We start from the raw sequence: 9229 nt of genomic DNA on the forward strand, positions 1-9229 counted from the left end.
GGCGGGAGTGGCGGCGGCGATGTGGGCACGCGCCACGTGGCGGTGCGGGACTGGCCCGGGGGGCGGCGGACGTGTCCGGTTAGGCGGCGGACATGTTCGTCGGCGGTGGGGAGATTTTTTTAGGGTTAGGGGGGAGAGGATCCGCGAATTTGGAATGGAGGGGGTGTATATATAGGCATAGGGGGAGCTAGGAGAGTCCAAATGAGGTGCGGTTTTCAGCCACGCGATCGTGATCGAACGATCTAGATGATGGAGCAGAGTTAGGTGGGTTTTGGGCCAAATTGGAGGGGTGTTGGGCTGCAACACACACGATGCCTTTTCGGTCCCTCGGTTCACCGTTGGAGTATCAAACGAAGTCCAAATGATACGAAACTTGACAGGCGGTCTACCGGTAGTAAACCAAGGCCGCTTGGCAAGTCTCAGTCCAATCCGGAAATGTTTAATCCCCGCACACGAAAGAAAGCTAGAAATGACCACCGGAGGAGAACGAAGCGCCGGAATGCAAAATGGACAATGGGGAAAATGCTCGAATGCATGAGACGAACACGTATACAAATGCAATGCACATGATGACATGATATGATATGCATGACAACGACAACAACACACAGAGACAAAACCCAAACCCGAGGAAATAAATATAACTTAACGCCGGAAACGGCAAGAGTTGGAGTACAAATAGGGAAAGTTATATCCGGTGTGTTACATTTCTATATCATGCAACTCATTTGTTTGAGCATTGGATATTTTGTGCTAACCAACACAAGCCCGTGCGCATCATGATGGATGATGTGTACATCTACCATGCACACACAATTTTCCCTTTGTTTTTGTTGTGTGTAGGTACTCATGTATACTCGCCAACCTCTCAATCCCAAGAGTTGACGAAACGAGCTCTTGAGAGAAACGGCGATTTGGGATCCCGTGGATTGTCCTTCCTACCATTCTCTTCGCGCAACGACTATGCGCATCTCTTCTACTTGGCTCTCACAAGGCTATGGGCTATATATCACTTGTTACTTTATTCCCTTTGTACCTTGTTCACTTTGCATGTTATGCCTCTTTCCATACCTTTGCCATGCAATTGTGACCCTTGCTTGAAATTACATGTGATTCACCATTATACTACTTCTATGTGTATTTGCATGCTTGGTGGAGATCCTAATAGCTATTGCCATGATTTCTTTGTGCCCAATGCTTTCGATGCTTGTTGTGTTGGGAGAGTCATTATGCCCCATTGCTATTTACATACGCCCTCTCACCAATACATTGACGATGCTTTGCTAATATCTTGCTTTCATGCTTGTGTTATGTCATGTGCATTATATATGCCCACCATTTACACACATGACATGTTACTTGTGAAGCATGTTTGTTTGCTTGAATTTATTAGAGTTGGGCATACTCGCATCATATGCCTCCACGACTTGTCCCCCTACCTTGCCCTTCCTTATGATACACATGATAAATTCACTTGTTGGGCATTTCCCTTCCGAATGATAGGCTTTGCGTTCACGCTACCTTATGGGTTTTTCCAAGTGCTTATCATGTTCTTTAGTTTTGAAGGTCTTGCAAGGTGGTACCATCACGAGCTATCTTCGTCATGGGAAGGCATACACGTTGCATGGCAACATCTTAGAGCACCTCACCGAGCAACAAGGCATCAATTCCTACCGTGTACATGGCGATACGGTTTACGATCCGAGTTCGGATCTTTACCAAGGGGGAGGGGATGATGCGGAGCATCCTACGGACATCACCATGTACACCTTCATAGCACATCAAGCTCCAAGTGGACCTACCGGACTTAAGGTGAACCCGCTCCTCTTCAAGATTTACATGATTATCTATTGGACTTGGTCGCTACCTCACCTTGGATCATTGTGCATCACTAGGTACGAGGACGACCGCCACCAACAGGCTCAAGAGCACCCCCAAGGAGAAGAGGAACCACCCCAAGGCCACGCGGACCAAGACGGAGTGCAACAGCAGCAAACCTGGAAGTCTCAGGTGACCCCGTGCGCACGGGCCCCCGAGACCCCGTGCCCACGGACTACCCAGAAAGTTGACACTGAAGCACCCCGTGCGCACGGGCATGTACCGTGCCCACGAGACCCCCGTGCGCACGGGCCCAACTTACCCTGTGCGCACGGGCCTCCCAGGATGGACGGCTGTGATCCCCAAACCGAGCCCCTCTTCATCTACTTCGACCCCAAGACTATATAAACCGTACCTAGGGCTATGTTTAGGGTTAGCAAAGTATTAGATGAGATATTGATGAGCTTTGCTCCTTCTACCACTCCTCCTCTTGAGAGAGAGAGACCTCTCCTTTGGAGATCAAGACCTCCTATGGAGAAGATCCCTAGTGGATAGATCAAGACCTCCTATGGAGAAGATCCCTGGTGGATAGATCCCCATCACAGGATCACCAAGATCTCATCTCCTAGGAGTGGGAAGAACTTTGCCATTGTATCTTTCCTTTGATTGTGTTTGTGACTTGTGGATCTTATATTGCTATTCTAGTGGATGTGTAATTGGGGAATTGTTTGAGTGATTTCCTCTTTGCGTTCTTGAGAGTTTGCCCTTTTCCCCCTCCAAGTGTGAAAAGATCCCCCTCTAGGATTTCATCCTATATCACATTTGGTACTCATTCTTCTCTTTCTACCACTCACATTTGTCTTGGAATGATGGATAGGCCAAGTACTTCTACCAACCCACTCTTCATGGAGCAAGACGACGACATGAACACCTTCGTCACCAAGAGTCACCTCTTTGGTACACAACATGCTTTGCATCAAGAGCAACAAGCTATGAGTGAACACATCGACAACCTTGCCGCCGACTTGCGACTTTCCGAACAACGTACAAGGGACTACTTCGACCACAAGCTCGATGATCAAAAGCAAGAGAATGACGCAAGGATGGACGAAATTCGTGCTTTCTTGCTCAACCGCTCGTCTTCCACTTCAAGAAGGAGCCGTTCAAGCCAACACTCAGACTTCACTCTCTCCGGCTCAAGTACACCGACATCGAACACTCTTCATCGAGCCGTGCGCACCAACCGTCAAGCAAGCCTCAATCCCCTACGAGACACCGACTCTCAAGAGCGCCGACAACGTCAAACTCAAGAGGCCTTTGCGCTAGCACGAGAACGGCAACGACAACGCCAACATGAAGAGAAAGAGCGAGCGCGTCTACACCAAGATGCTCAAGATGCCTAGGCACAACGTCAAGAACAACAACTCCATGACGCTCAAGCACTTGCGGCGCAACAAGCTCTATGCGATTCGAGTCGAGCCGTTGCCGACCGAAGCTGACAAGCCCGTGAACAAGAGGAAGCACTTCGCGAAGAAATTCAAGAACGAAGATTTCAAGCTCGCGTGCATCGTCAAGTTCCTCCTCGAGCTCGACGATCTCCTCCACAAGCTCGCCAAGAACAACAAGTCAATCCAGAGCACGAAGACAATGGAGATCCTCCACGGCAAGAAAAACATGACGATAACAACCCTCCGCACCAAGAGCACCACGAGTTGATCAATCATCAACAACATGGGCGTCATCACCCCCGACCCCAACACAATGAAGAGCAACGTTATGGCAAACTCAAGTTCACCATGCCCAAGTTCAACGGAAGCAACGATCCCGAAGAGTACCTTTCAGGGGCATTGAAGGTTGACAAGATATTCCGTTTGCACAATTATGAAGAAGAGAAGAACATCACGATGGCATCCCTTGAGTTCCGAGACTATGTCCTCATTTAGTGGGAACAAATCATAGAGCGTCGAGAGGCAAGAGGTGAACCACCCATCACTACTTGGGCGCAAATGAAGGATGTCATGAGAGCACGCTTCGTACCTACCTACTACAACCACGACCTCTTCAAGAAACTCCAACAACTCAAGCAAGGAACAAAGAGCGTTGAAGAATATTACAAGGAGATGGAGATTGCAATGGTAAGAGCCAATGTCACAGAAGATGATGAGCATACAATGGCACGTTTCTTGAATGGACTCAATCATCCCATAAAGAAGATCGCTGACTTCCAACCATACTCAAATCTCATCGAGCTAGTGCACCAAGCTACCAAAGCGGAACGCCAAGTGAAAGATGATTTCAAGTATGCCAAGTTCTCATCCAAGTCCTACGGCTTCTCCAACAACCAAGCTTCAACGACTCCAACACCGACTACAAGACCTTCTACTTCCAACATTGACAAGTCGACTTCCAAGAAAGCTTCGTCAACTACAAGACATCCTCCTACGAGCAACTTCAAGCCGAGAGCTTCATCATCATCAACCCCAACCGATGAGACCGTCAAGACGAGTTCCTTCAAGTGTTTCACTTGCGGAGGCCGAGTCCACAAGTCCTACGAGTGCACCAACAATCGAACCATGGTCTTCAACGACGATGGCACTTATGACTCCATGAGTGAAGACGAAATGGAAGCCCTTGAGCAAGTCGCCATGCACCGCCAAGTGAACAATGAAGAAGAACAAGTCTTTTGCGATGAAGACTCAAGCCCCGCACTTGTTGTCTCTAAAGTCTTGACTCTCCAACATCACCAAGAAGAAGACCAACGATGCGACATATTCCACACCAAGGCCGGCATCAATGGACGATCCGTCAAGGTCATCATCAATGGAGGAAGTTGTCATAATCTCGCAAGCGAAGAGCTTTGCTCCAAGCTCCAATTGCCCAAGATGAAGCATCCACATCCATACAAAGTGCAATGGCTTAGTGACTCCGGCACCATCCAAGTCGAGCACCGAGTACAAGTCTCTTTCAAAATCAGCGCCTACGAAGACACCTTGGAGTGCGACGTCGTTCCAATGACCGTTCGTCATCATCTCCTTGGACGGCCATGGCAATTCGATAGAGGAGTCGTCCACAACGGCCAAACAAACCACTACATCTTCAATATGAAGGGCAAGGAGTACGTCCTCCGTCCAATGTCGCCAAGTCAAGTGATCGTCGACAAGCAAGCCACCCATCGTGGAGATCATAGTGAGAGAGCAACCCACCAAAAAGAGAGTGAGCGCCACAAGCCAAAATTGAGTGCCTCCATGATGAGCGAAAACAAGAACCTAGTTCTATTTGCCACCAAACGTGAGATGAGAGAAGTGTGTGAGAACCTATCTAGTGTCCTACACTACGCCCTCGTGTGCAAGGACAATGCACCACAAACTAACACTTCTCACACTCTTCCTCTAGTGTTGTCTTCTCTTTTGCAGGAATTTCAAGATGTTTTCGCCGATGATGATAGAGGCAAAGGTGTCCCATCTTTCGATGAGATGATGGATATCGCTTTGGTGGAAGTCGACTTTGACGATCCGACTACGAACGTGCAAGGACGTCGCGCCTTAGCAATCGCTAAACCAACTCCGAGAGGTTATTGACCACGCCGGAGCACGATCAACCTGACCACGAGGGTCTATTTCCTGCGAGCAAACGAAGAACAAGCAAGAAACTAAGATTGCAATCTGGATATTGCGAATATAAGATGAAAGCTTTATTGATCAAGGTGGGGTTCTGTGACGCCTTTGTCTGGTCGTTGAACACAAACAAAGTACGCGAAGTTGCAGCTATGGCGAACTTTTAATCTAAACAAAACCCAAAGTCTAAACGATGCCCTAAGGGTTGTATATATGGAGGAAGAGGGGGGAATTTCGTGGCCCTTGGTGGAGGGGTCCGAAATCAACCCTATCTCTTGTTTCCCCACACATACGGACTCTAAAAATAGCCTATACTTATGTATTTCGAAATTACATGGGCCTGGCCCAATAATAAGGTGACGCAGCACCTAAAATAGCCTCGGGACGAAATTTATGAAGTGGCATCTTGTATATTTCGTCCAAGGCTTCATGCACCCATTATGGTGGCTTCAAAGTCCTGAAATCATCACTTGTAACTCCGTTCTTGTTCCCCTTGCGCATGCCATCATCTCCATGCTTGTTCTTGCTCCAATGTTCATCCTTCTCCAAGCTAGGCCCTTCATTTGTAAGCAAAACAAATGTATCCAATTTAGGCAGCATCATATTCTCATGAACATTAGAATCATTACCAAGAAACGAAAGTACCTGGTAATTTAGTTGGCGTGCGCGAGCTCTAGTAATTGGTCCAGTATGTATAGCAGCAGGGCCTGTGGGTGTAACAATGGTATTGATGTCCTCATCAGATGAGCTACCTCCGGGTCTACCTCCTCTATGAGGCATTGAGCACCGAATCGACCTCATCCCCGGAGCACCTCTTCCGAACAAAGCTACATACCGTGTCAACCCCGACGAAACAAAATAAATACAAAGGCAAGTAAAGCATCTCATAGACCATGGACATGTGCGTGAAAGTTTGAGCCCTTGTGTCATTCCGGTCATTCTTGTGCCAAAACGTGATGGTAGTTTTCGCATGTGCTCCGATTGTAGACCTATCAATGCTATCAATGTTCGCTATAGGCATCCCATTCCACACCTAGATGATATGCTTGATGAGCTTAGCGGTGCCACTATATTTTCCAAAATTGATCTTAAGAGTGGTTACTATCAAATCCGCATACAAGAGGGTGATGAATGGAAAACCGCCTTCAAAACCAAGTTTTGTTTGTATGAGTGGTTAGTCATGCCTATGGGTCTTTTGGAAGCACCGGGCACTTTTATGCGCCTCATGAATCATGTCTTTCGCCCTTACATTGGTATATTTGTTGTGGTCTACTTTGATGACATTCTTGTGTTTAGCAAATCTATCAAAGAGCATGTCACCCATGTCCGTGTTGGAGAACGTTGCAGAAAACAAAATTTTCCTACGGTTTCACCAAGATCCAACTAGGAGTTCATGTAGCAACGAGTGATTAGATGCATCTACGTACCTTGTAGATCGCGAGCGGAAGCGTTCAAAGAACGGGGATGAGGGAGTCGTACTCGACGTGATTCGAATCACCGAAGATCCTAGCACCAAACGGACGGCACCTCCGCGTTCAACACACGTACGGAATAGCCATGTCTCCTCCTTCTTGATCCAGCAAGGGGGGAGGAGAGGTTGAGGGAGATGGCCCCAGCAGCAGCACGACGGCGTGGTGATGATGGAGCTGCAGTACTCCGGCAGGGCTTCGCTAAGCACTATGGAGGAGGAGGATGTGTTGGAGAGGGAGAGGGAGGCACCAAAGGCAAAGGTAAGAAGTCCTCCATCTCCCCACTATATATAGGAGGGCCAGGGGGGCGCCGGCCCTAGGAGATCTAATCTCCTAGGGGGTGCGGCCAAGGGGAGGAATCCCTCCTCCCCAAGGCACCTAGGAGGTGCCTTCCCCTCCTAGGACTCTTCCTTTAGGGTTTCCCCCACCCTAGGCGCATGGGCCCTAGGGGAAAGTGGCTCCCCAGCCCACTTTGGGCTGGATCCCTTCCCACTTCAGCCCATGGGGCCCTCCGGGATAGGTGGCCCCACCCGGTGGACCCCCGGGACCCTTCCGGTGGTCCCGGTACAATACCGGTAACCCCGAAACTTGTCCCGATGGCCGAAATAGCACTTCCTATATATAATTCTTTACCTCCGGACCATTCCGGAACTCCTCGTGACGTCCGGGATCTCATCCGGGACTCCGAACAACATTCGGGTTACTGCATATGATGAGGACATGACTACCTTGGATATAACCAAAAATATTGCATATATGCATATTTGTCAGGTGATTTCTAGTGCAAACTATTCAATAATCTATTTATGTTATCCAGAACAAAAATACTTCACACACTTTTGTGTTTTGTCTAATTGCAGGTGTATGGGACATTTGTACAATCCACATATGAAGATAAGGAAGAAAGAGATGTTTATTTGCTGTCCAAAAAGTTCTCTCACGTCACTTTTGGCCCAAGAGAAGATAGAGTCCAAGTCTCTCACGTTCTGGATTCAGATTCGGACTGCACAGACACACCTGACTCAAAACGCACACAAGTTTTTCATACGGACTCCGAATTGGGTGATCCTTTTTTTGTTGGAAACTAGATTTCGTGCACTTTCCAACCCAATTGGAATCACCTTTAAATTCGTCCGGAGCGTTGAGTTGTGGACGAAACAATCTGATGCTGCAGCAGAATCCGAGTCAAACTACAAGTCCAAAGGTGTTACATCACCTCCACTTGGGCCCATTGGCCTTGTACGACCTAGATTTAGTTTTAGGCTGCCTTGGGACGTCCTCCCACCTCCTTGGCCGCCACCCCTTGCTCCTATATAAGTAGATCCATCTAGTAGCTTTTCCTTGGGATTTGTTTAGTTAAAAGTTAGCCATTGCAACTTCGTGTACTTCGTTTGTGTCCAACGACCAGACCAAGACCGCTTACGGATCCCCACCTTTATCAATACTTCATATATACTCGCAATATTCAGATTGCTTTTATCATATTCTTGCTTGTTCTTCGATTGCTTGCAGGAATAGACCTTCGTGGTCAGGTTGATTGTGCTCCGGCGTGATCAATAACCTCTCGGAGTTGGTTTAGCGATTGCTAAGGCGCAACGTCGTGCACGTTTGTAGTCGGATCGTCAAAGTCGTCTCCACCAAATCGATAGTTATCATCTCATCGAAAGATCGGGACACCTCGCCTCTATCAAGTGGTATCAGTTTTCAGGTTGCTCGGTGAGAATTTCCAGTTTTCCTACATTAGATTTTTTTTCTTACCTATTGTCCAACAAAAAGCCACAAAAAAAAAGTTAGATCTGTTCATCCTTTATCCAAGCCAGTCTGAGCCTTTGCAATTTTCTATTCATTGCTTGCATAGTTGAATTATCGGTTGCATCGTCGTGTCAGTTGCTGGTCTTAGTGTCTAGTTCGTTTAGAGTTTCGAGTTCTGTTCACATTAATCACGCCACCGCTGCATCATTATCTCTTCCGCTGTCCACCACCCATCCATCAATTTCCACCACGTGCTACCCACCATTCATTGTCATAATAATAGTTGAGATCTAGTTTGTTTTGGAAAGAGGGAGAAAAAAAGAGAGAAAAAAAACGAGAGAAAAAAAAGTCAGAGAAAAAAAGGAGAAGAAAAAGAAAAAAAAAGCGTGAGAAAAAAAAAGAGAGAAGAAAAAAAAATTGGATCTATCTAGAATCAATCTCGTACCTGAATTCGGATTGGAATCTGTTTTGCGCACTGTTCAGTAAAACAGGTGTATCTTCTTCATACGAAGTCCGTTTTGGCTCCGTGAGTACTCAAATTGAAGATAGCGACGAGCCGCATCTAAATAGTTGCAG

The sequence above is a fragment of the Triticum aestivum genome, chromosome 1A (genome assembly GCF_018294505.1).
Source record: "Triticum aestivum cultivar Chinese Spring chromosome 1A, IWGSC CS RefSeq v2.1, whole genome shotgun sequence".
In the NCBI taxonomy this organism is placed as follows: Eukaryota; Viridiplantae; Streptophyta; class Magnoliopsida; order Poales; family Poaceae; genus Triticum; species Triticum aestivum.